Raw genomic sequence first — 26,801 nt, 5'->3', positions numbered from 1 at the left:
ATACTATCACCTCTAAAAAGCATACATTATACACCAAAGAGATCAAGGCATAGAAAGGTAGAATAATCCTACACTATACAATAAAGAAATTACAGCCGGTTATACCCACTGGGCATTATGGTTCGGCACAGGTGATAATAAAGCATACACAAACAGCAAATTACATACACTGGGCAAATACAGCTCATACATCATGGACGTGCATCAACTTAACTCCATTTGAACTATAATCTATTCAGAAAATAGGATTGGCCGGATTCAGATAGCACAAATTTCAGTCTACAAAATCTCCAATTCCTTCATGGTTACCTCAGTGTCTTGTTTCATTTTTTTGACTCCTGCATCTAATACCTGCATGTCCAGTCTCAACTTGTTGATTATACGTTGACAATCATGTACACGTTGTCTTGCCACCTCTAGTTGATGCTCGAGAACATCAGCACATTCCAATTCCAATCCATAATCATTCGGTAACAGCCATGCCGCACTGCACGCAGATCTTTGTGTTGATGTCACTTCATCCTGAAATGTTTCTGTAAGTACACATGACTAGGGGAAAAATATAATTACAACAATGAAGCGAACAAGACACTATTTTGTACTACATGGCAAAAAGGACTAACAATAATGTTACACGTCACTTTAAAAAAATGTTACACGTCATGAAGCATAAGCAGGTGATATTTTAAAAATTATAAAAAAGATAGTCTGTGCAGCCTGCATACATAAATCCCTCTTAGCTCACCAGAGGAGCATGATGTTGGGGCCCAATCGAAAACACAGACAAGTTACAAGTTTAGACAACACGTTGCGTATAAGTAAGAAAGCAGTTGGCCATTCTGTGCCTCAATTAAAGTCTTAGGGAGCATAATGAATAGCAGATGGTTTCATACAAACATAATACATCAGGCAAAACTATGCAATCATTAGCGTAGTATAAACTAGATTGTGAGCCTCATGCAATAATAGTTGGTTAATAGACTTCAAAGCTTCAGGCACACTTTGGTAGAGCAATTAAATGGTAAGGCCTTTAATTATGTCAACTAATAGTGATACAAGTACCGAACATCAGGCATGATTATTTGGGCATCTGATTAACTGAGGACAAATAAAGCAATTGAAAAGAGAAAATTAACTATGCCTGAAACAACCAAGGAATTGAACTGTTGAGTTGCATATAGTGACTCACCCTAGCAGGTTGAAGAGGCTCAGCGCAGCTCCTACTTCTCTTGGAAATCCTTAATCTTATCTTCTTTGCACCCCCTCTGCAAGGTGACACAAACTAGTTACTCGTCTCCTTGGAAGATAAATATGCATACTTTCCAGTCTGTGAACACAAAAGAATGAGATTATAACAAAACAACACCACATAATGAAACATGTTGCATCTCTTGCATTTGCACATAATGAAATGAGCATTTACTATGTCTGCACTATGTAAAAACTAGGCATACCTTTGAACTGGATCTCCAGGTACTCTTGGAGAGCCTACTGTAGTGTACAGCCAAACCTTTATGTCACCTATGAGTTAGACAAGGCCCCCCTACAGTAGCCCATAGTGTATAAATCGTTGACAAGCTCTGTTAGAGTGTTAGGTCAAGAACAGCAAGTAATCAAAGCAAATAGTCCTAGTATGGCTGGCTGATGCAAACAAGCAATTGAACAGATGTGTGAGAAAATCTTAGTATCAAGAAAAGAAGCAAAGAAGGAGGCTTAAAGACCATCACTTGACTGACCAGATTTAAGGGGCATTTAAACATCATGTGCAACATATGAACTAACATAAACATTGCATATTCCAGATTCTACAATGGAATGCACATGTATTAGGTTATGCCATGTATGATGATGCCTAAATGTACATATAGCAGGCAGGAGTGATTCATCATTGCACGCACAATTGAATTGCAGGTTAAGGGCCAGTTTGATTCCGCCTTTTCAGGGCATATTGTCAAAATAAGCCATAAAAGATGTAAAGAAGTCATTTTTGAGTTATGGGCTTGGGCTTAACTATTTTCTCTTTGGAGGCCTCTGATTTTTTGCCAAATTTTCATTCTGATCCACTATATGATGAATTGCTATGAGCTGCTTCTGCTGCTGCTATATGATGCATTGCTATGAGTTGCTCCAGCTGCTGCTATATGATGAATTGCTATGAGCTGTTGCTGCTATATGATGAGTTGCTATGAGCTGCTGCTGCTGCTATATGATGGATTGCTATGAGCTGTTGCTACTATATGATGAGTTGCTACAAGCTGCTCCTGCTGCTGCTATATGATGAATTGCTATGAGCTGCTCCTGCTGCTGCTATATGATGAATTGCTATGAGCTTCTCCTGCTCCTGCTATATGATGAATTGCTATGAGCTGTTGCTGGTATATGATGAATTGCAGACTGCTGCTGCTGTATGATGAGTTGCTATGAGTTGCTGCTGCTATATGATGCTTTCAGGTGGTGCTGCTATACGATAATAACCAGCCACTTGGACCATCGAATTTCAATAAATAATTGTTCTTCATTTAAATGTGGGTCATGCGTTCTTCATTTAAATTAGGCAATGGGATCTCTATGGAAAACATTGACCAAAGTAGATTGTGCCAAGTAGATGGTATCTTTGTATTTGCATTTTGAGCAAATAGTGATGGTCTGTTTTCCTATCATATTAATTACTGCACTGGGTTCAATTTGTGATGTTTGGAAGTCAAATTAATTTCCATATGGGAAGCAAAATGAAAAAATATAACGCAATCTAGACTTTCCACTGATCATACCAAAGATAAGCTGAAAACGCAATGAAAAGAACTGGTTGGCTTATTACATGGAGCTTATATTCACAGGTGCTTATTTTCTTAGGATAACTCGTAATAAATGTCCCTAAGAAACTTGGCGAATAGAACTGGCATACAAATAACATGCCACAATGATTGCGATGGAGGAGTGACGTACCATAGCACACTGTATAGGCTCACCGCTGCCTCTCCTTTTTTGCGATGTTCCATGAAATTGCCACATACATCTTGTACTTTTTCATTGTGTAACCCTATCTGCAAGTTGACATGGCTAATTTCAGACATATCTACATGATACTACATTGCATATCCCTTGCGCATATTTAAACCACCAATTAACGATTGTGTGCGTACCATAAACTAGCCATGACTCTGTATGCTGGACTAGCAGGCACTCTAAGGGAGCCTAATGTAGTGCACTGGAATTCCTACATGCCACCTACGATTTTGTGTAATGTACTGCCCCTGTTCCTAAATATATGTCTTTGTAGAGATTCCAGTATGGACCACATACAGATGTATATAGATGCATTTTCGAGTGTAGATTCACTCATTTTGCTCCGTATGTAGCCTATAGTGGAATCTCTAGAAAGACTTATATTTAGCAATGGAGGTATGTGGTAGTATCATGTATGACATCTACATATTTAATTTAGCAGCCAGTAGTAGAAATCATTGTCTGCACATAGGGATTACCGGTCGAAAATCCTAGCAAAGCACGCTGGCAGGCACAGAACAATACAAGAGAGAGAGACGCGCTTACAAGATCATAGCAATGCCTCAGTCCAGGATCTTGGTTGGCCAAGCTGTTAGATCCAAAAGAAACATCATCCTTGTAGTTTTTGCCAGCTGCATAACAGGTAACAGCAATCGGTTAGTATAGTTGAAGTACATCGGGCAGGTGATGCTGGACGGGTTTAAAGGTGACAAGTACCTAGGTCATGGCGGGTGCTTGGCATCTCTCCAGATGGTGGGAATCAGGTTAGAAACGTCGAGGGTGATGATGCTGCGCTGGCTTTCGGGGTCCGGTAAGGAGATCTAGAACCATCGAGTAGGGTGTTTGTGGAGCGGCTCCAGTAGGGTGGACTACGGTGTGGGCGAAGCGGATTTGTGGCCATGGACGAGGGCGTAGGTGAAGCTGCTCCGGTGGTTGGGTTAAGGATGGTGTCGACGACGCGGATCTGCGGCCGTGGACGGGGCGACAGAAGCTGCTCCGGTGCTTGGGTTAAGGATGGTGTCAACGATGCGGATCTGCGGCCATGGACGGGGTGTCAGAAGCTGCTCCCGTGGTTGGGTTAAGGGTGGTGTCGATGATGCGGATCTGCGACCGTGGACGGGGCGTCAGAAGCTACTCTGGTAGGTTGGATGAGGGTGCAAGGAAGCGGATCTGAAGCCGTGGACTTGTGAGTTGGAAAAGCGGCCCCGGTAGGGTGGACAATGGTATAGGCGAAGCTACTCCGGTAGGGTTGACGATGGTGTCAACAAAGCGGCTCCGGTAGGGTTGAGGAAGGTGTCGGCGAAGCGGCTCCGGTAGGGTTGAGGAAGGTGCCAGCGAAGAGGATCAGAGCCGTCGACGGGGGCGTCGGTGGGGCGGCTCCGGGGAGTGTGGACGAAGCGTCTCCAGTGGGGAGTACGAATGAGCCGCTGCAGATGCGCGACGGTTGACAAGAGTACCGGCGAAGGAGATCCGGCGTCGTGGACAAGGCCGACACTGAATGGGCTGTGGTACAGTGGTGGATGAGAAGTCTACTTGTTTCTAGGGGAAGTGGGAGGGGTAGATGCGGACGGAGAAGCAGATCCGGCGAGGTGGACGCCGCTGGCAGTGAATGGGCTATGGTACACCGGTGGATGATCAGTCTAGGGTTTCAAGAGGGGAGGGGAGGAAGGGCGATGAAGTACGGACGGCGTGATGTAAGATGCTCTGGTGCTGTGGAGTTAGTCGTTTTTGCGGGAGGGGGAAAGGAAATGGGGGTATCGTGTAGTGGGGGAACCAGAAGTTACCAAAGCAGCCCCGATGTATCATGTAGATGAGGGCGGTATTGTAACTGTTGGTCTCCGTGCACCAAGGACAAAAGGGGGATTTCGCATGCTAAAGACTAAGGTGACAGAAATTTTAGAAGGAGGCGGGAGATTTTGCCACCCGCGGGATCGTTCGTATCTAGTTTCAACTAATTTTGGACCGTGCTAGCGGGAAGGTCATGCTAGACTGTGTACACGGGGCACGCGTCAGCAGTTAATAACTGGTGTGAAGTCCACCCCAGAAAAAAAGACAATAACTCGGGATGATGCGCCGATAACCTGGACGTTCACATAGGCGCGGCCAATTGTACGGGTGTAGTAGCGCGTTCACAAAAAAGGGATCAAACGCTCAGCCTATGTATTTCTCGTGTAAATAGATAATTTAGTGTCATTGGTTATTTACTTTAAACATAATGCATTGACGTGTTAGTGTAGAGGCGCACAAAAAGAAATGGATATTGTAGTCAGCTACTTAAAAGTGTTACCTCATATGATTACATAGCCTCCATTTCATAAATTGCGTACCCGTTGAATTCATATATGAATATTACATATATTACTTCAAAATAGAAACTTAAATCATCCAAGACTAATGAATTTGAATGCAAGAGTAACAATGGTGCATGTACATGATAGCTACATTGGTTGTTTGAAGAAACATCACTATAACTTTGGCATGCACAACTGAAAAGGTTTATTTAAATAGAAAAAATGTGATATGTGAGTGTCCAATATTTATAGCGTTGAATCGATATTGTACCTTTAGCCACAATACGAAGTAGATATTGACTTATGTTCAAGCGATGCACGTCCACGATCCCTAGATAATGACACGTGAATGAATTGTGCAATCTCTCTCACACACATACATATCTCATTTCCCTGTGGGCATCGGAATCACACACGCGCACTTCGTGTATTTCTCTCCCTCCGTCAGGGTTAAATTCGTCTTTCTACCCCATCCTACAAGTCTCTCACACAGAAACACACACGCTCTCTATGTCTAACACGCCCACCCCTTTAATTCCGCCCACCCACAGCCACTAATGTCTCAAAGTATAATAATGTCTCTCACACATATGCTATCTACCTATCCCTTAATATAGCTTGATATGTGTCACACAAACTCCTTCTCCCTACTAGCAAGATGCCCATGCGTTGCATGGAACATCAAGATGCATTTGTATGAGAAGTTTATCTTGTGGGAGAAAAGGATGAATGAGGGAATGCCTTATATGCAAATGCGGAGAGGGGTGTGGGTATCTTTTTGCAAAATTGCCATAGTTTCCTTCCTGTCCGTCAGATATAAATAGGATGGCCTATATTGCAGGATGGCAGGAACACCAACTCTGTTTTTTATAAGAGTAGAGATATGTGAGTGTCACTGCCCCCCCCCACACACCCACACTTCCCAACACCGAAGGAGTAGGGTTACACCTCGATCTTGATACTAATCTATCGATTGGCTTCTCTCTCAAACATACACACACACACACACTACCCGACACCGAAGGAGTAGGGTGGCACATCGATCTTGATAATAATCTATCTACTCCTCTTTCAAACACACACACACACACACTCGCTAGTTTTGCCTCTGTGCCTACCGCGCACACTCTCGATACATCTTTCTCTCCCCCCCCCAACAATGATAGCAGAAGGGTGACAACTCGATCTGATCATAATCTGTCAATTGGTTTCTCTCTCAAACATTGTGTCTCGGTGCCTCGCTCGGTATCCCCCTCGATATGTAGACTTCTCGCGCGCACACGGCTGTAGTGACGAGGACGCTGAACCCAATGTGGCTTGTTTTTACCGGTCTCATGTGATAGTTTTCACCCTGTTTTCTGTTAATTAACAAGGCAACCTTTTCTTTGTTACTACTAGTGAATCTGAAATCATTCGGGGCAGACAGAAAATATATCACTTCAACCCAATTATCGCAACAACTATTTTAAAAGAAATTAGCTAGCTGCCCGTGCATTGCACGAAACATCAAGAAGAATTTGTATGAGTACTTTATCTTGTGAGAGAAAAGTTTGAACGAGGGAAGGCCTTATTTGCGAACGTGGAGAGACATGTGGGTATATTTTTGCAAAATTGCCATATTTTCTTTCCTATCCGTTAGATATAAATCCGACGGCCTATATTGCAGGATGGCACGAACACCATCATCACCAACTCTGTTTTCTACTCCCTCTGTCCGAAAATACTTGTCAACAAAATGGATAAAAAGAGATGTATCTAAAACTAAAATACGTCTAGATACATTTCCTTTTAGCCATTTTGATGACAAGTATTTCCGGACGGAGGGTGTATTTGTGTTTTTAGAGATTCCAACAAGTGAGTATGACCAGACCTTTCCAACATACTCAAAAAAGTAGTCCATAATTTTGATGTTACCCTCTTTTCTTGGCGGTGCAGTGCCATATGGATACCTCATAAATAAAAAAAGTACTACATGATACTAATATATGATACATGGCGCAGGAGTACTAAGTATTATTAATACAGTTTTGCTAGAACTCATCTAGATGAGATATAATTTGGTCTCATTCATCTTTTATAGCCATTGGATGTGATGCTATGTAAGATGCGTGTGTGCTGACATGGGTTGTATTTGTTCTTGTGCAACGAACTGACCACTTCATGTCATGTTTGATAGTCTCAAGTCATTAAAAGCATACAAGCCCCACATCTCTTCTTGGTTGATTCCTCTATTTATGTCAAAAAAATAAGAAACAACGTGAGAGTTAATGCACCACGCCTATGTGTTTACTATTTGGTTTTCGTAAGATGACTTAATACTCACCTAGATGGAGGGAGTATTCGATTTGACAGTGGGCGGCGTAGTTCCCGATACGGCTTTAATGCAGACGAGGAAGGGAGTAGTGGTTCCCAATATGTTGAACGACCAATGCATCCTCCTTCAATTAATGCATGAGGGAAGTAATGGGAGGAGGTCCGAGAAAAGAGGCTGCACGATGTGAACGTAATGCAGTTTGCCCTCATTGCCCTCATATAAAGGCGCCCCTCCATTCCAATGCATCTACCACATCGTACGCACCTAAGCATTTGCCTAAGCACCTACACTAAGCGCAAAAGAGCTCACTCCAGACCCATGAGGGCGATGCGCGTGAGCGGCCAGCGGCTGCGCCAGATGGTCCACGACGCTGGCCTGCGGCATGGCGCCGAGGATTGTCTCCAGACGGTGTTGGAGACCGACTGGTGGATGGTCGCCTTCGACGCTAACTACGACTCTTAGTTGGACCAGATGATCGTTGCCACCAGCAACAAGTCCACCGTCCTCAAGAAGCTCACGGACGACATCGCCATACTCCTCCAGCCCGCGCGCCCAGGCTCCTCATTGCCTGACACCCTAATCGCCCTCCATGGACGGAACCTCTTTCAAGCACTGGTTGCCCTGCGACTGCCCGCCGACGCCATGAAGAATGTCCACCTGGAGGTCGCGCTCGCCATGAGGCGCCTCGCCCTGCAAGAATTCGTCGACCTACACATCCACATGTACAAGGAAATCGTGTACATAGGTATCTACAAGGCCAGTGAGGACTCTACGACGTTGGCCTTCCTCAATCGGCTGGAAGCCTTGTATGCCTTTGCTGAGAAGCACCTCGACCTCGCCACAAAAGCCGCCGCTCCTTAGCCGCCGGTCGGTGGCCCGGCGCACTAAGTTGAGGAGGAGGAGGTCGTATGTTCGGGGATCCATCTTTCTTCTTGCCTTCTGTAACCACCGCTGCGATCGCATCATCGTGGCCTTAATTCTTATTGTGATGTTGCATTCTCGTTATAGTCAATACCGACATGTGCGATCCCTTTCCTTAATTATATGCATCACTGTAACTAGTACTCCATCCATCAATTTATAAGTTGTGCTTACCTTTTCCATCAACTTCGTGCAACGCGCGGGCATCTTGCTAGAAACACTAGAATATGTCTATATAATCCTTATGTGATAGTCCATTTGAAATCTCAAAAAAGACAAATATTTAGGTACGGAGGGAGTAATATATTAGGAGTATATAAAAACAATAGTGATTTCTTTCACATTTGTGAACAAATACTACTATTCTACTACTTTGGATCTGTCGCAACACACGGGCACATCGCTAGTAAAAGGAAAAGGCCTGCCGCGTTCGCGTCGCACCCCCACACGCCCGGGAATCGGGACTACAACACGGCCTGTCCGGCACGACACATAGCTTAGGGAAGGCGTGTTGCCTAGCATTTTCACTTTCATGTGGGACCGCCGTTGAGCAAACCGACACCCCGCCCGCTGCCGGGTTGGAAAACAGAAACGAGGGGAAGATCTAGCTGTAGCACGGAAGCCAAGAAAATTGGTGTCAGACGGGGCTCGTTGATAGAGTAGGAGCATTCCGTACTAGTACTACTCCTACTAGTACCAAGTTTGTACTCCTAATACTATATTACTAGTACTACCACTATACAACTAGTAGGTATGTGCACGGCACACCATCGTAGGAACAAAAAACAGGAAGATCTTATTTTGGGTGATTTATCTTTTTTCCAGTCAGCGTAGTATGAATAATATGATGTGGGGGGCACCCATGAAGCTTATGTGGCTTGGTTGCATGGCTACGGAAGGTTAGAGAAAAATAAATAGATAATGTGTTTAGAGTGCACTCCACTAAATAGATATATATACTTTGGATCCATTGCAATAGACCGGCACATCTATATCTATACCCCTACATAGTGTGTGAAAAACTTTGAAAGTTGGTCGTTGGATGAAGCCAATCCGACGGTACAAAGATGGCAAATCCGAGCACTACTGGCCGTTGTATATCATCCACCATATTCTGCCACATGTATAATCTAGAAGACTCCATGGTTGAACTTAATTCATGACTAACTTTGCCACAACTAAGCTTAGGCAAAGTTATTAGTTCTTCAAAATGAGAAACAAGTTGGCAAGCCTAAGGGAATCTTGCCATATTTTTTGTGTGTATGTCATGTGGGGCCTTAGTGTGGCTTGCCTAAGGTGTGGCTTGAACCAAACACTCACCTAAGTTAATCAAACTTGCCTAACCTTACATTCCACTAGATTTTGCCACATGTTAGAATCCAGAAAGCTCCACATGTAGAAGCATAATGCACAAACCACCAGAATCTCATGCGTGCAACGCACGTGTACCTTACTAGTACTAGTTGGTAGTAGTAAGAAACAAATTCCAGTTTTGGCACGAGCTCGTACTCCGGGAGCACCACAAGGCCTGCCGCAGGAGTTACATTTCCCTCTCGGGGCCCACGGGACCGAACTTCAGTGGCTTAGTTCCCGGCCTATGAGTCAATGACATGCGGGCCTTAAATGCGGCTGGCCCACATGTCATTCTCATGGTGGTGGCGTGGTTCGCGACTCACTCATTCGAGATGAACTGGCCGGTGGTGGCGTGGCCGTGGCGAGGGTGCCACAGCTGGGCATCGGGGCGTTACGAGGCGTAGATGGCCACACTAATGGGTACTACCTGTAGTTACATAAGTACTCCAGCTGAGGATTGATGCCCGGGATGAAATGTGTCACAGCCGCTGGATGAAAATTCGATGGTGCGGGAGTACGGATCAGAGCACAGCAGCGGAGCAGGCAAACCGTGTCAAATCGGGTGTGTCTGTGGTAGAAAGTTGATGGTCGCCGCAGTTCAGCTGGCCCGCATGTCATGCACACAAAGGCAGAGGAGCGGTGGGGCCGAGTGGGATGAGGGGCACATCCGGGGGGATGAGGATCCCCTGACGTGAACAATCCTACCATTCTGTCACTAACATGTGGGACCCATAAGCGTGGGTCCCACCTGTCAGCGAAGGAAAGGCAGGGCAAGGCAATGATAGCCATGTTAGAGGATCCATGTCCACATCGGGGGACGTCGTGTCGTGGCTTGGAGCGGTGTCGTGGGAATCGCGTGTGGGTGAGGCAGTGGTAGAAACAAGAAACATGATGGTCACTCTGGTTCAACTTCCATGGACAAGCTGTCATGTCTGCTGACACATGTATATCAAAACTAGAGTGTTTATATTTCAAGCACGTGAACAAGTATTATTCTACTACTTTGGCTCCATTGCAATGCACGGGCCAGCACCTTGGTAGTAGTAGTGTCCATCTCTATCTCTAGAGGCCTTCCCTCGTTCATCCTTTTCTCTCACAAGATAAACTACTCATACAAATGCATCTTGATGTTCTGTGGAACGCATGAGAGGATGTTTCCTTGGGGGTCTCTCCAGCGCGGCATGGCCGTGGTTGCAAGTTGACGCCCCTTGATATGCCGACGTTGAGGGGCACTCGGATTTCCTCTGATGAGCACGTAAGATGAGTTTGATCACGTAGTAAATGCATTCTAAAGACTACTTCCATGTCCATTTCCTAATTCTCCCCCTGCCCACTATTTCACAGGTTAGGCTTGGTGCGAGTGGAGATTGGCTTGCATATGTACGGGGTTTGGATGCAAATGAAGACGAAGGGGAGGTGAAGAAGCCGAGGAGAATCAGTTCCCGATGGAGAAGTACATGGGAGAAGTGGCGTGCAGACAGTTGATTAGACGGCTAGGTAGACTAAACGAAAAGGCTATGCGGGTAGACTGATGAGTCGTACCTATTCGTGTACGTGCCCATCCTTCCTGATAGGTGGGACCTATGCAAAATTATAAAAAATGTGTTGTAGTTTTTTTTGAGCGCGTGAGTGGGAGACACAACATTCTCTAGTTAAGGAATACTCCCTCCGTTTAGGTGAGTATAAGTCACCTTATGAAAATGAGGTTTTCCCAAAACCTTTAGGCATGGAGCATTAACTTCCTGCTCGATCCCCTCCCAACCTCGTTAGCCAGCGTTCTCTTCCTCTGCTGCCGCGTTCTACCTTTCCATTTTTCCTCTTCTCAAGTGTGGAACGATCTGCATTTCGTCCTTGATGCACCAGAACGACCACTGCATGCATCGCTGCAGGGCGTTGATTGGGCATGCATGAGAATTTGGTTCTGCTCGCAGTATGGATGATACCTGAATGATGAAGTGAACAGACATGCTAGCATGGGAGACATATTTCCTCTATACAATACTGGAGTGCTCATGTTCCTACTACCAGTAGTAGTAGTAGTACTAGTACAACTGTGGTGCACTTGATGGTCAAAATACTATTCATATGGTCCTCAATGAAGTGACAACACCCTGCGCCTGACACTAGTCCAGGTGGCGTGTTTGGGTTACCAAAGTCAGCCTCACCCTGTGCACTGTGCGGTCTGTCACCACCGTTGTACAGCACATTGGCGCCTCGCTTCGTCTCCCTCTCCGCTCCAATAGCACCACTCCATCTCCATCACCTTCTCCGTCTCCGTCTCCATCTCACTGTGCCCCCTGTACCGTCGCCTCACTCGCCTCCCCTAGTACCACTATTCCCTCACTAGCCGCTCCAGCACCGACATCCTTCTCCCCCATAAATGAAGCCCCCTTCCAAACTCCAGCATGGCCGAACGCGAACCGCGCAACATCCATATGAGCCGCGGTTGGAGCAATCTCCCTAGTGACATCCTCGACCTCTGTTGTTCGTGTATGGACATGTTGAGCACCCTGCGGCTGGCTGCATGCTTGAGGGACATGCACACGACCATCGTCGAAGCGAGGCCTAAGCTTTTCAAGACACCCTGCTTGCTGCTATATGGTCTTGCGAGATTGGCTCACCATGATACGGAGGCGTGCATGATGCCCCTCGACTTCAATCCGATCTCCATTAGCCGAAACTTCTTTGCAGGTATGTAGTGGGTCGCCGTACATCATTTCCCTCGACATCGATCCGATCACCATCGCCCGAAACTTCTTGGCAGGTATGTACTAGGTCGGCATGAACTCCCACTGGATGGCTGCCTTCAGAGAAGACCGTAAAAAGTTGGTGCTCGTGAACTTCCAGACCCCCATGAGATTATCCTTCCTCCGTTGGATTATATAGAGTATTACCATCGCGGTCGAAGTCATCTAGATTACTACGTCAGTTGGACGGACCTTGTTTTGCAGAAGATTGTAATCTGCCAAGTGCCCACACGACATGCGAATTATGCAAACTTCAAGCTAATTGCCTTGTTCGACCGCAGACTCGCCTATCTTTACGCCGGTGCCTTCTTTAGCTGGAGACAACTCGGCTCGCAGTGGATCATCGTCAAAGCTGATACACACTTCTGTGATGCTATTGAACACAATGGCATCATCTACGTGATCTACAAAGCAGATGGCACCATGTATTGCTGGGACGGCGCGTGTAAGTTGTTTCCATCTCATGTTAATGATGACGCCATGACACTGTTTGAAATTTTTGTGATGATTGGCATATCCCTGTTTGAGCAGAATTTGAGTAGAACTATGGCAATGTATTAGAGACGCCGTAAATCAGCTATATTTGGAATGAGTTAATTCGTGCCATTGTGACCATGTCATTACAGCCAATTTGTACACTGAATAATCAAATGGTTAGGAAGATATGGATATTATCCTTATTCTACAGTAATCTATATACTACTACTAAATATGAGTGTGTATCAATGGCCATGTTAGTTTCCTCATTTTCATGATGTAGAAACATGCACCACACTGTTGGTTTCATCTAACCATACAATAGGTAAGTAAATGTGCATATGGAGAACTCTATATTTGGAAGTAGTGAAATCCTGCAATGCTTACCATGTGTACATACCTATATTCGCCCTTCAGCAATCAATGGCTAGAATAACATCCTCACAAAAATTTTGCCCACAGAACACGAGTATATAACAATGCATGGTCAGTTAGTTACCTTGAAGAATTTGTTTGTGAGGACAGAACATGATTACATAACATGCATGACATGGTAGTTTCCTATGAAGAATCAATTGCGAGATAACATGAGTATAACCATGCATGGCACTTCTATATTTTCAAACCCATTATACATTTCCCTGTATTTTCCTCCCAGTTCCAACAGGGACATATCAATGTGGTTTCTTGCATTATCCTACTCATACTTTGAACAATGCTGATCTTACATTAACAATGCCTGTCCTTTTTGATATGATGCAGTGTCCCTATAGTTACTGCCCTTTGTAATCACACCACCTTTGCGAAAAATAGGGAAGCACAACTGGTTCCTCGCTCGATCAGGCGACGGCAAAAGACTGATGATCATTCAGACACATGAGACGAAAAAGTTATATTGCAAAAACCCCACTATATACAAGCACCGTGTAATACGTGAGTATCCAAACAGTGGCTGTTACATCTATGAGCAGGATACCAGCTTGTTTGGGCCTTTAGGATTTTTTTAGTTGGAGGCGGATAAACAACCTTGGTTCACACTCTCTGTTTCTCGGACTCAATTATCTGATTAACCAGGAGATCACCGTTGGCAAGGACCTTGATAGCAGAGAGGCTCTGTTTGCTATGGAAAACTGTGTCTACACGGCGAGCCCTAGGAGTTCGGGAGCAAACTCCCCTGATTGTCAACGATACAGCCTGCAACCAAAAGAAGGTGAGAATGACAAAGGCATCCGGATTAACATTGATCCTTGGATGTCTCAATTATGACATGCAGTGATGTGGTTCAAGCCTTCAGGTTGATAGGTAATTGGGCTGTTGCATCGAAAGGGTGGAGTACTGGTGTCTATGGATCACTGGTCGCTGAAGCGGGGCTGCAAATTATGATGGTGTTGGATCATCTCTTCGAATGACTTTGTTGTCTTTGCTGCTGGTTCTGGATGGGTAGTTCTTTCTTTTGTTATGCATATTCCTTGTCATTTGGTCATCCTCGTCTATGTCACTCTTACTATGTAGTAGTTGCTTCTGTTTAGAATGTCATTCTCGTCTGGATCACGAGAGTCTGAGCGCTGCAGATGGGTGTGTTTTGGTGGTGTAGCAAGACTTCTTATGAACTATCATGTCTTGTTGTTTATGTCAGTAGTAGTCACTACTCAGTGTTTGAATGTTGCATATATCGTTGTTTTGAACTGTTTATTGTCTCGAACTACTGGTGGGCTAAATGAGGGCATCACCATTCTCCAGTGTTCAGAGTATATCTCCTTTTTTTCAAGTTATATAATTTGAGCTCAGTGTCTTTTCGATGATGTACACTTGTTTGGGCCAGTGAGGTGTCGTTGAATATGGGTCGACTAGTAACACAATGCCAAACAGGTCAATTATGACTCTCAGGCCGGGCTCTCAAAAGATCCTGAAAAAAGGCCGGGCTGTCCAAAAAAGAAAGAATAAGGACTCTTAGGCCGACATGTGGGCGCCACCGGTGTTTTCGTGCGCTTACACGCCGAGAGCATATTGGCGCGTGCTCGAAATTCATGCTACCTTTTCATCCCCAGTCTCCCGCCCCTCCCCCACCTCTGGAATCTCGATTCCTATTCCATTTCCCCCAAATCCCCCTCCTGTACTCCCTGTACTCAAGCGCACTATCATGTCGCCAGTCAATGCGGATCTCCAAGCCGGAGACCCTGAGGTCTGTCCTGCCTTCGGTCGCTGCGTGCTATCGCTCAACAGTGGCATGGTGGCGCTTGACGACCAGTTTGCCAGCAAAGTGCTGATTGTAACCATCAACGGCGACCGGCCTCCCGTCTCGCCGGATGACCTTGTCAAAGCTCTTGGCGTTGCACACGACATCCAAATAAGTGACTTGCTCGTCGAAGTCTGTCCGCCACCGGCTAATTTCTTCGTCAGGTTCCGGATAACTTTCGAGTGCAGTCATGTGTTCGAAACTTCCCGGCGTTTGTTCTGCGATGGCGCGCTGGTGAGCTTTGATCGGTGGCACCCAGGATGGGGCTCGGTGCCCTCTGAGCTTGAGTTTTTAACAAAGCTTACCTTCCACGGCATGCCTCGACGTGCTTGGAATAGCGAGTCCATGGACGAGCTTATCAACGACCTTGGAGGTGAGCTCATAAGTATGTTTGTTCCTCCAGACAGCTGGGTTCTAACGGTTATGGCATGGATGAAGAAGCCATCCACCATACCGAAGGTGATTGGTGTTGAGATACCGGTGCAGGAACCGGGGTTGTACTATTCATCACCACCAAGGCCGCCACGGACCACGTTAGGGATGTACCTGTATCGAGTGTTTGTGCATGTCGAAGAAGTGGTCAATCCATCAACCGAAGTTCCGCCGCCGCCGCTGGTGCCAGGGTCCGTCGACGACGTCAATTATAGGAGTCAACGTCAGACTTTCCCCGTGTTGCTCGGAACAATGGATGGCACAGGGCCTACTCCATCGCACGGCAGAGGCCACTGCTTCTTTGGGAGAAGAGACAGGGCTGGCTGCCTGGATGTGCTCTAATTTGAAGTAACAATTGAATCTTGTCAGATACTAGTTAAATCCGAGCTATGGGTGTGTAGCACTGATATGCCAGCACATTTGATTCTGACTTGTTCTAATTTTGTACCTGAACTCTTTTTGGAAAGGGTTGTACATCAACTTAATGTGCTAGCAGAACTTATTGTGTTGTCTGTCTGTTTTCTTTGCACAACATTCAAGATATTTCCCCGTCATTGATAAAGATGATGAACCGTTATGTACGACTTCATTGGTTTCAACATAGCCCTTCCCGTAGCGATCCACTGCTTCCATCCTAATTGTGCCGCCTGCGTGAAATTTTTGTATGCAAGTTCAGTGTGCTATGATATTCTATATGATTGTGTCAACTATATAAGTTTTTACTGAGCATCAGCAATGCATATGGCTGAAAGATGTATTTACGAGCATCGACCGATGGGTCTCTCTCTCTCTCTCTCTCACACACACACGCACACGCGCGCACACGCACAAGTGGGACCCATTGAATTATTTATTGCTCGTGACAGCTTTTAATTAGGTTCCACTATAATCTAACTTTTTTCTTAAGTTATTAGTTGAGCTCAGGACTTCAAAAAGTTGTACAGAAGCCTTGTTTGGGCCTTTCCGGCATTGCTGAATGTGGGCTGAGTAACCATGTTAGGTTGTACTGTACTACACAGGCATTTTTTTTCAACATCAGCAATGCAACTGGGCCGACAGTTGTACACAATATCCGGGTCAACTTGTTATTCTTCGCCCCGCTGGGCTGCAAACTTTCCTAGGAGGTATGCACTAGGCTTAATAAGAAAATGGACTTTAAGAAATAATAAATGGGATGCAATTATAATAACTGGACAATTACTATGCACCAAACACGTAATTAGTTTCAAAATATATTATTTTCGGAATTTGAAAATTTTAATTTCATTACTTGTTGCAAGCGCAATATTTCATTGGATTTTAACATAATACAACTTTATTTTGAAATTATATTTAACCTAACTAGAAATTTCGGATAAAAATATTTTGGATCCCATCAAAATGTGGGAATTTTTTTGAATTCTATTTTGAGCGGTTTTTTGAAATTATTAATCCTTATCCTAGCTAGAAGTTGGGTTGTACTTTTAACAAACTGTAAATGGGCTGTAGTAAATTCCATTAGAATTAAAAAATGGGATGTGCATTCTTACAAATCGCAAATGGGCTATATGTTCTCTGCCAAATCCGAGCTGTGGGCCTACTAAGTTGACGCGTACCAAGGGCTTTGTCAACTTAGTCAATATAAATGATTTTAGCTGTAGTGATCGTACGATGTCCATCCAACGGTCGTAGTGCTTCTTCAACCTTTGGTCTTCTTGCTCCAGCCGCCCAAATCAGTGTTGGTCGTGTCGTGTGCTCCTGCCTCTCGTAGCCGGCTGTGATGTCGCGGAGGCCTCACCGCCCCGTACTACTCCCACCACTGGCCAGGCCATCCCTCTACTCACCCACACCCCCTGTTATTCTGCGGCGACGGCAGCCTCACACCGCAGCTGAACCAGTGAACCCTCGTACTCCTCTCCACGCGGGCTACCACTATTGCATCTTCCCCGGCTCCGCGTCGTCCCCTTCCTAGGCCTCGCCGTCGTCCAGACCACCGCCCTGGTGCTCTCGGCGCGGCATGGTCAACATGGTCAACGACCGACTTCCATCGGCAGAGTACTGTACGTGGAGAGGTTGACAACTGGGTCCAGGCGGCCGCAAGGAAGTGCCTCCTTATTTCGAACCCAGTATACATTTCCCTGTATTTTCCTCCTAGTTACAATAGGGACATATCAATGTTGTTTCTTGCATTATCCTACTCATACTCTGAACAATGTTGATCTTACATTAACAATGCCTGTCCTTTTTGATATGATGAAGTGTCCCTATAGTTACTGCCCTTTGTAATCACACCATTTCTGCCAAAAATAGGGAAGCACAACCGGTTCCTCGCTGGATCAGGCGACGGCAAAAGACTGATGATCATTCAGACACATGAGCCGGAAAAGTTATATTGCAAAAACCCCACTATATACAAGCACCGTGTAATATGTGAGTATCCAGACAGTGGTTGTTACATCTATGAGCAGGATACCAGCTTGTTTGGGCCTTTAGGATTTTTTAGTTGGAGGTGGATAAACAACCTTGGTTCACACTCTCTGTTTCTCGGACTCAATTATCCGATTAACCAGGAGATCACCGTTGGCAAGGACCTTGATGGCAGAGAGGCTCTGTTTGCTATGGAAAACTGTGTCTACACGGCGAGCCCTAGGAGTTCGGGAGCAAACTCCCCTGATTGTCAACGATACAGCCTGCAACCAAAAGAAGGTGAGAATGACAAAGGCATCCGAATTAACATTGATCCTTGGATGTCTCAATTATGACATGCAGTGATGTGGTTCAAGCCTTCAGGTTGATAGGTAATTGGGCTGTTGCATCGAAAGGGTGGAGTACTAGTGTCTCCGGATCACTGGTCGCTGAAGCGGGGCTGCAAATTATGATGGTGTTGGATCATCTCTTCGAATGACTTTGTTGTCTTTGCTGCTGGTTCTGGATGGGTAGTTCTTTCTTTTGTTATGCATATTCCTTGTCATTTGGTCATCCTCGTCTATGTCACTCTTACTATGTAATAGTTGTTTCTGTTTAGAATGTCATTCTCGTCTGGATCACGAGAGTCTGAGCGCTGCAGATGGGTGCGTTTTGGTGGTGTAGCAAGACTTCTTATGAACTATCATGTCTTGTTGTTTATGTCACTAGTTGAAAGTGCGTTATATTGACTAGAGGGGGGGGGGGTGAATAGGCGATTTTTATGAAAGTCTTCAAAACATGGAAGTTATGAAGACAAACGATAGAAATAAACCTATTACCATGCAGCGGAAGGTAGACTACACTAGACAAGCCATAGTCAAGTATTCAATGAAGTGAAAGCACAATGACTTAATAGCAGCAATGTACTAAGGATCAGGTAGGAAGATATTATGAAGCCATACAGAACATGCAGTCACTCAGTGAAGACAAAAGATAGTGCAAACATACAATGACTTCACAAGGAGCAACAGTAAGTAAAGGGAAGGGAACATGAAACCAGTGACTCGTTGAAGACAATGATTTGTTGGACCAGTTCCAGTTGCTATGACAACTGTACGTCTGGTTGGGGCGGCTAGGTATTTAAACCTTAGGACACACAGTCCTGAACACGCAGCTCAGTACACCCAGTCCTCACCGTATTCCCCTTGAGCTAAGGTCACACAGACCTCGCCCAATCACTCTGGTAAGTCTTCAAGGTAGACTCCCAAACCTTCACAGACTTCGTTCACCGGCAATCCACAATGTCTCTTGGATGCTCAGAACGCGACGCCTAACCGGCTGGAGGATGCACAGTCCTCAAGTGTAATAAGTCTTCAGATCACACAGACAAGAAGACTTAAGTGATGCCCAATTCTCTCTGGCTCTGGGTGGTTAGGGCTTTATCCTCGCAAGGAATTCTCTCTCAAAGGCTTCGAGGTGGGTTGCTCTCAAACGACAAAAGCCGTACTCTCAATCTGAGCAGCCAACCATTTATGGTTGTGGGGGTGGGCTATTTATAGCCACTTGGCAACCCGACCTGATTTGTCCGAAATGACCCTAGGTCACTAAGGAACTGACACATGTTCCAACGGTCAGATTTCAAACTCACACGACAACTTTACTTGGGCTACAAGCAAAGCTGACTTGTCCGACTCTGGACAAGATTCGCTCTCATAGTCTTCACTCGAAGACATAGGTTTTTGGTTAGGCATCACTTCAGTCAGTCTGACTGGTTCTCTTGGACCCCACTTAACAGTACGGTGGTTCCTATGACTCAACACAAAAGAAAAAGAACTACGAAAGATCTAAGTCTTCGAGCTCCATAGGCTTCATGTGGTGTCTTCTCTTGTCATAGTCTTCAAATGTGAATATCTTCATATACCACCTTTGACTTCAATGTCTTCATACATTTTTAGGGGTCATCTCTAGAAGGAAAACCGAATCAATGAGGGACTTCTACCTGTGTTATCATGCAATTCTCACAAACACATTAGTCCCTCAACTAGGTTTGTCGTCAATACTCCAAAACCAACTAGGGGTGGCACTAGATGCACTTACAATCTCCCCCTTTTTGGTGATTGATGACAAACTAGTTGAAGTTTTCAACGGGGAATATAATCTGTGAAATTGCAAAGGATAAGGAATTGTCTTCATAAGTTGCAAGGGCTCCCCCTAAAGATGTGCATATAGGTAATTTGCTTTTGGAATGCAAATGCACATGGCAGGTTGTACTTGTGGAGATCCACTTCAACTTATGATGACAATCCACTATGCATGTGAAAGTATATGAAGATAATGACATGCATAATGGAAAATGGACGTCTGCAGAATGATCTAAGTGCGAAATTTATCGTCGCACATGCGGAATTTATCATCGCAAAACAAAGTGGCAGATAAGTAGCAGACGACCATCGAGTTTAAGTGTTACAACTCAAAGAACCAAATGTAGCAAAACGAGAGTTGTAAGCACGAAGCAAAATATAAAGCACCCGCCCATATGGACCCGCTTGAAGACTATCAACCTCATATGCTTCTCCCCATTTGCAAGTAAGGACCAAAAAGGTTTGAAGACATAGAGCACCTACTCGTTCCCATGCGGAGTAGGTGAAGTAGCAGGGCCGTTGGTGGTGTTTGGCGGTGCTGAAGAACTTGGAGCAGAGTTGACGCGTGTTGAAGGAGGTGGTGGTGAACTAGCATCATCTTCATCCTCGATAACTCTGGCAGTCACTGTTGCAGCAGATGCAGAGAACTCAGAGTCTTCAAGGGGTGGAGTTCCTAGCAGCACAGCTCTTCGAGGAGGTGTGGAGTCAAACTTGAATCGCTCAGTGAAGCCATCCTCTTGGAGATCATCTTCAGAACACATCATCGTTAGCCCTTTCCATGTACGGCGACATGTTTCATGGGCAACGAAAGCATTCTTGGTGGCAAGATTGCGAATGCGATTAACTTCCACCAAGAGGCTTTTCATATGACGCTTCAGCCAGTCATGATGCCTATCCTGTTTCTGATGAAGAGCCACAAGAAGCTCTCGGCCGTTGAGAACACGAGTGCGCTTCTTGGGTCTTGGAGCAGTTGTACAATCAGTGGCTTCAGTAGACGCAGGGTGTGGTGCACGTGTAGTGCCAGCCAAAGGATACACCCGAGTGACTGCTTCAACTCCTTCAATGTTCTGTGAGAAACTCTGATGCTCTGCATTCTGAAGACTTAGAGGTTCCTTTGCAGGCTCAGGATAGATGGCTTCAGTAGATATATCCACATCAGGCAGAAAAATCCTATGATTGCGAGCAGATGGCTGATATGAGATATCGGAGTGAAGTTTAATTAGCCGCATTACCCATGGGGCGTAGAACTTCAAGCCAAACAGATCAGAGCCCGATGCAGCAAGTTGGCGGATGAATAAGTCCTGTGTATTGAAGCATTTTCCATGAAGAATATAGAAGACCAAAGTATTCATTGCACCCTCAAGCTTGGCATTTGGAGAGTGCCCTTTGATGGGCCAGAGAGTTCGCCTGATGATGTGATAGATGGTTCATGGCAGATACTCAAGGTCTTCAATGAAGAACTCTATTGGATAAGTAGCATCTTGGGGCAATGGCTTCATCATGCTGAGCATCTGACTCATATCATGTTCCGACCTCTTAAAGATGCTCTCAATAGCTTCAGTATGCAGCTGACAGCCATGCTCGTAGAGATCGCTAGGAGTGGGTAAACTAGTGAGCTCAATGATGTCAAATGCATTGGCTTCATGATGAACACTTCCGGTCATCCACTCCAGGACCCAAGTCTTCGGATCTCTACTGTACCTGCGGATGTGAAGTGTGGCATAGAATTGGAGCAGCAGCTCTTCATTCCAATGCTCTTGGTCAGTAACGAACGGCAGCAGTCCAACTTCCTTGAAGCAATCCAAAGCTTCTTCCAGACAAGGCAGACCAGCTATGGCTTCAATGTCAAGGCGCTTGTGTGGGAAGATGCGACCTTGGTTGTAAAGAATGCATGAGTAATAGCTTCGTTGAGGATAGCTCCAGAACCGATCAGATGATATCCTTTCCCTTGAGTAGGGGTTCCTGGAGCTATCGAAGAATGTGTTGTCTGCCCTGAAGCCATTGATATTGAAGGAGCCAGGTGCTGATGCAGGACCTGGGAACCTTGGCAGTCTTGGGATTGGCTTCTGTACCTGAGCCCTGTGCTCAACATGATAGTCGAACTGGGGACCGGTAGCAGACTCAGGAACAGAAGTGACGGGATCAGTGGCTTCGCTGTCTTCTTCTTCCATTGGGGAGGGCTCCACATTAGCTTCATTGGTGGTTGTGGCAGCCGCAAGATTTTCATCCTCCACTTGACAAGCTGGAGGGTCAGTCACAGGCACGTTCTCCTTGAGAACTTCTTCTTGTTGGGACAGAGGAGTGGGAACTTGTGGGACTTCTTCTTCCGCGGCTGATGCAGCCGGATTGTCTTCAGCAGAGACTTGAGGCCTTGGACCTTTGCGAAGCCTGTGCAACGCGGGCGACGCCTATGGAGTTGGAATGGGCTGGGCCTCAAAGTCTTCTTCCTCTTGTGGGCGATCCGCCCATGAAGCATCCTGTGCAATTGGCGTCAGTGGACGACCAATGCTGATGAGTTCGCTATTCTAAGGAAGGACTGCACCATCTTCTACATTGTCATGTTGACCAATGTCTTCAGCAGCGATGGGATCAGCTGCTGGAAAGTCTTCAGCTTCATGAGCCTCTGCGGAAGCAGGCTCATGGATGGTCAGTTGGCGTTCAGCTTCAGGATAGACCATAGAAATGGGTTCAACTGTCAAGGGCTCTGTGGAAGCAGCCCGATCTTTCTTGGTCTTCCTCTTCTTCTTGGAGGGGGCAGTTGGAGAGGCTTCAGAATGTTTCCTCTTCCTGGCTTCAGCCTCAGCAGTCCTTGTCTTCTTGAGCTCTAAAGCTGTTGACCGGCTTTTTGGCTTCGAGCCAGTCATTTTAGTTGGGAAGACAATAGGAACTGCTTCCTACCTTGGTGAGTCAGGTTCAGCCGTAGCAGGCTTCTTCTTCTTCTTTGCGGCCATCCTGGGGTCAATGCCAGGACGCCCAAGGGCCTTGCGCTCCTTAGCCTCATTGTAGGCTTGCACACATCTGTTAGCTAGAGTCTTCATGCGCTCACGCGGACCCTGAGCTTCTGCACGTTTCTTTACAAAGGCTTCCTTGAGCTCGTGCATCATACCCTTGAAGTTCTTCACTTCCTGCACGTTGAGCTTGGCCATACGCTTCTTGAACTGAGCCTTCTCATAGTCAATCTTTTGCTTCAGTTCAACAATGCGCTGGGCAATAGCGAGTTCTGAAGCAATGGCGCCTTGGAAGGCGACACTGAGGCCAATTGGTAGCTGCAGATCTTCAAAGATGATGTTTGGCGTGTCAAGCCACTCGTCAATGAAGTTGTGGATGATGGTCACATCAAAGAGAGGCAGATCATTGAAGATTTCTGCTTCTTCTTTGCTCTTGATGAGTTGCTCAAGAGCGTCATCTGCTAGATCTTCATCACTTGATAGATCAATGTTGTCATTGCGCAGAATGGCAGCAGCAGTTAGCTCTTGTCCGGTGTGAGGCAGAGGCATCTTGACTTTCTGGGGCTTGGAGATGCGAGATAAGTCTTCGGACTGCACACTGTCTTCAGGAGGTGCAGTTGCCAGTGGCTTCGCCCTTGAGATTTTTGGTGAGGGGGCAGGCTTTGAAGCTTTAGGCTTCTTCATCTTCTTTGTCTTCGGTGTTGCGGGAGCTTCTTCTGATTCAGCGTCAGCTGCAGGCTCATTCACTATAGTCCCTTGAACTAAGATGCGGGTGATGAGGCCTTCAAGGTTGTGGAAAGGATCAATGACATTGGGTTCTGCATCTCGTGTGCCATCTGCCCTTGGTGCTGAGGGACCAGGGTTGAAGTCTAACCCCAAAGTCTTCTTGTTCTGCTTCGCTGAGTTCTGGGCAAACTGGAAGTTGCGCTTGAACAGATTGTCGTCACGACACCATAGTAGTGACGATGGGTGTGCATCAGCTGGCTGTGGCCCACGGACCATGCAGGGATAGAAGCCTTGAGCAATGGCTTCATCTCTGGACCTGGGTAGAAGATTCTTGTATTGGATGTCTCCCCACGGTCTCTTGATGGCATTTTTCTCAGCATATTCTTGGGTTACAAATCGGTATTTGAACCATTGTTCTGCCCAATATCTTCGAATCCATTGGATTCGGGTCTTGCGCTGATTGTAATCCTCTTCAGGATCTGTCTTGTACAGTTCTGAGAGTTCATCTGGCAGATCTCTCGATGTTTCTCCAGGACGCTTTCTGCCACCCTTCCTTGCTGCTTTCTCTGAAGCCATAAACTTTAACTTGAAAGGCTTCAACATGTTCAAAGGCTTCAAAGGTTTTTGTTTGCTGGACCAACAGGAACTGGCTTCGGGAGAATTTATGTGATGCTGTAAGAATTCTGCAAATGAATGCAGACTATGAGAACCAAAGGATTCTCCCACGGACATGTACCTGTGACAGCATTAAGGTGCGAGGGAAGGGGAAGAGGTCATAGGCATTCTCAGAAGATTTTGAAGATAAATCAGTTTAGAAGACATTGACCTCATTTTGCGAAGACATTCACTCATAGATAAGGAGTTGGTTCCAGATTTGTACGAATCCACAGATCAGTACAAGTGAGGAATCTAACTACTTTGTGAAGCATAAGTGAATATACTAGGCATGTTATGAGATGCAGTATGAGAGAGATCTAACTTGTGTGAATAGAAACTGCTTGTGGTAGAAAGTGACAAATCCATAGGATCAACGGTGCTGTAAAAAGGAAGTTTTATTTACCACACTAAGAACTGCTAGACGAAGTGGAAGATGAGGCCGAGCAGTTCGATCTTCCGTGCCCTAACTTGGTGACGGAGGACACCTACGGCGACGGCGGAGAGGACGATGTCCGCGGTCGGCGTGAAGACGGTGTCCGAGAGGTTGCGGCAGCGAAGCGCTTCGTCGCCGGCGTCGTCGAGGGCTAGCGCTGGCGCTAGGGTTCGTGCGAGAGTGGAAGAAGAGATAATGACCGCTGTGAAGTGTGTATTTATAGGTACATGGGCGGCACTGCGCTATTACACAGGTGCCCCTAGCGATTCGCATCTGAGGAACACATGGCCATTATGCGGAATTTTGGGGTTTGTTCCATGTCCCACGCATGCCTTGATTGTCGGGTGGTCGTTCCTACTTCATGTGGAGGAATGAGCATTGAAAACGGACTTAATGGTTGTCTCTGTATCTTCTGCTGACAAGGACGCAGAGAAGACATTCGATAGTTTCAATAGAATGCATATGATTTGGAGAGATAGAATTTGAGATAGAAAGCATAGAGAGGTTAGGGTCCGATCACATTCACTTAGTTCAAAAGATTCAACAATGAAGACATAGCTATAAGTGAATGCTGTAGAGGACAGAACACTAATATATATATATATATAATCAACATAGTGAAGATAATCATGAAGATATGTTGAGATCGAAGCCAAACCAAATGTGAAGACATTGCAAGGTAACGCCATGAGTGAAACACTTCAAAATAGAACATTTGGTGGTGGCGTTACCCACCGTATAGGAAGTATTAGACCCAGACACGGCACACAATTATCGTGGCACTCCGAAGTCAAATTCCACATTAATGTATGCACACTTAGAATGTATGTCTTCATTGATTGAAGATATACTTTACTTCGTGTGTTGCACATCTAAGTCATCAATATGCATAAGGGTTAGGATGTGTGCCTGATCACAGGACATTTGAGGATTCCAGGATATTTAGCTCACACCGTAACTTGCAAAATCTCTTCCCATCCAAGGGATTGGTGAAGATATCTGCCAATTGCTCTTCAGTGTTGACGTGTATGATATCAATATCTTCCTTCACAACATGATCTCTGAGAAACTGATGAAGGATTTCAATGTGCTTTGTCTTCGAGTGCTGAACTGGGTTGTTGGCGATCTTGATGGCACTTTCGTTGTCGCAGTAAAGTGGCACTTGCTTCAGATGAATGCCATAGTCCTTGAGTGTTTGCTTCATCCACAGAAGCTAAGCACAGCAAGATCCAACAGCAGTGTATTCAGATTCAGCAGTGGAGAGAGATACACAGTTCTGCTTCTTTGAAGACCAACATACAAGTGATCGTCCCAGAAAGTGACATGTGCCTGATGTAGACTTTCGATCAACTTTGTCACCAGCATAATCAGCATCCGAGAGTCAAACCAGATCAAACTCTGAGCCCTTTGGATATCATAATCCTAGAGTTGGGGTGTGAGCCAAATATCGAAGAATTCGCTTCATAGCTAAGTGATGCGACTCCTTTGGTGCCGCTTGAAATTGAGCACACATGCAAACACTAAGCATAATATCTGGCCTAGATGCACATAGATAAAGTAAAGAACCAATCATGAAGCGGTATACCTTTTGATCGAACTCTTTACCATTGTCGTCGGGACCCAGATGATGTTTGGCTGGCATTGGTGTTGTGAAGCCTTTGCAGTCTTGCATACCGAACTTCTTCAGGCAATCTTTGAGATACTTCTCTTCAGATATGAAGATGTCGTTGCGTT

Source organism: Triticum aestivum, chromosome 2A (genome assembly GCF_018294505.1).
Source record: "Triticum aestivum cultivar Chinese Spring chromosome 2A, IWGSC CS RefSeq v2.1, whole genome shotgun sequence".
Classification (NCBI taxonomy): domain Eukaryota; kingdom Viridiplantae; phylum Streptophyta; class Magnoliopsida; order Poales; family Poaceae; genus Triticum; species Triticum aestivum.
The sequence above is the reverse complement of the archived record's forward strand: the minus strand, read 5'-3'. Positions refer to the sequence as shown.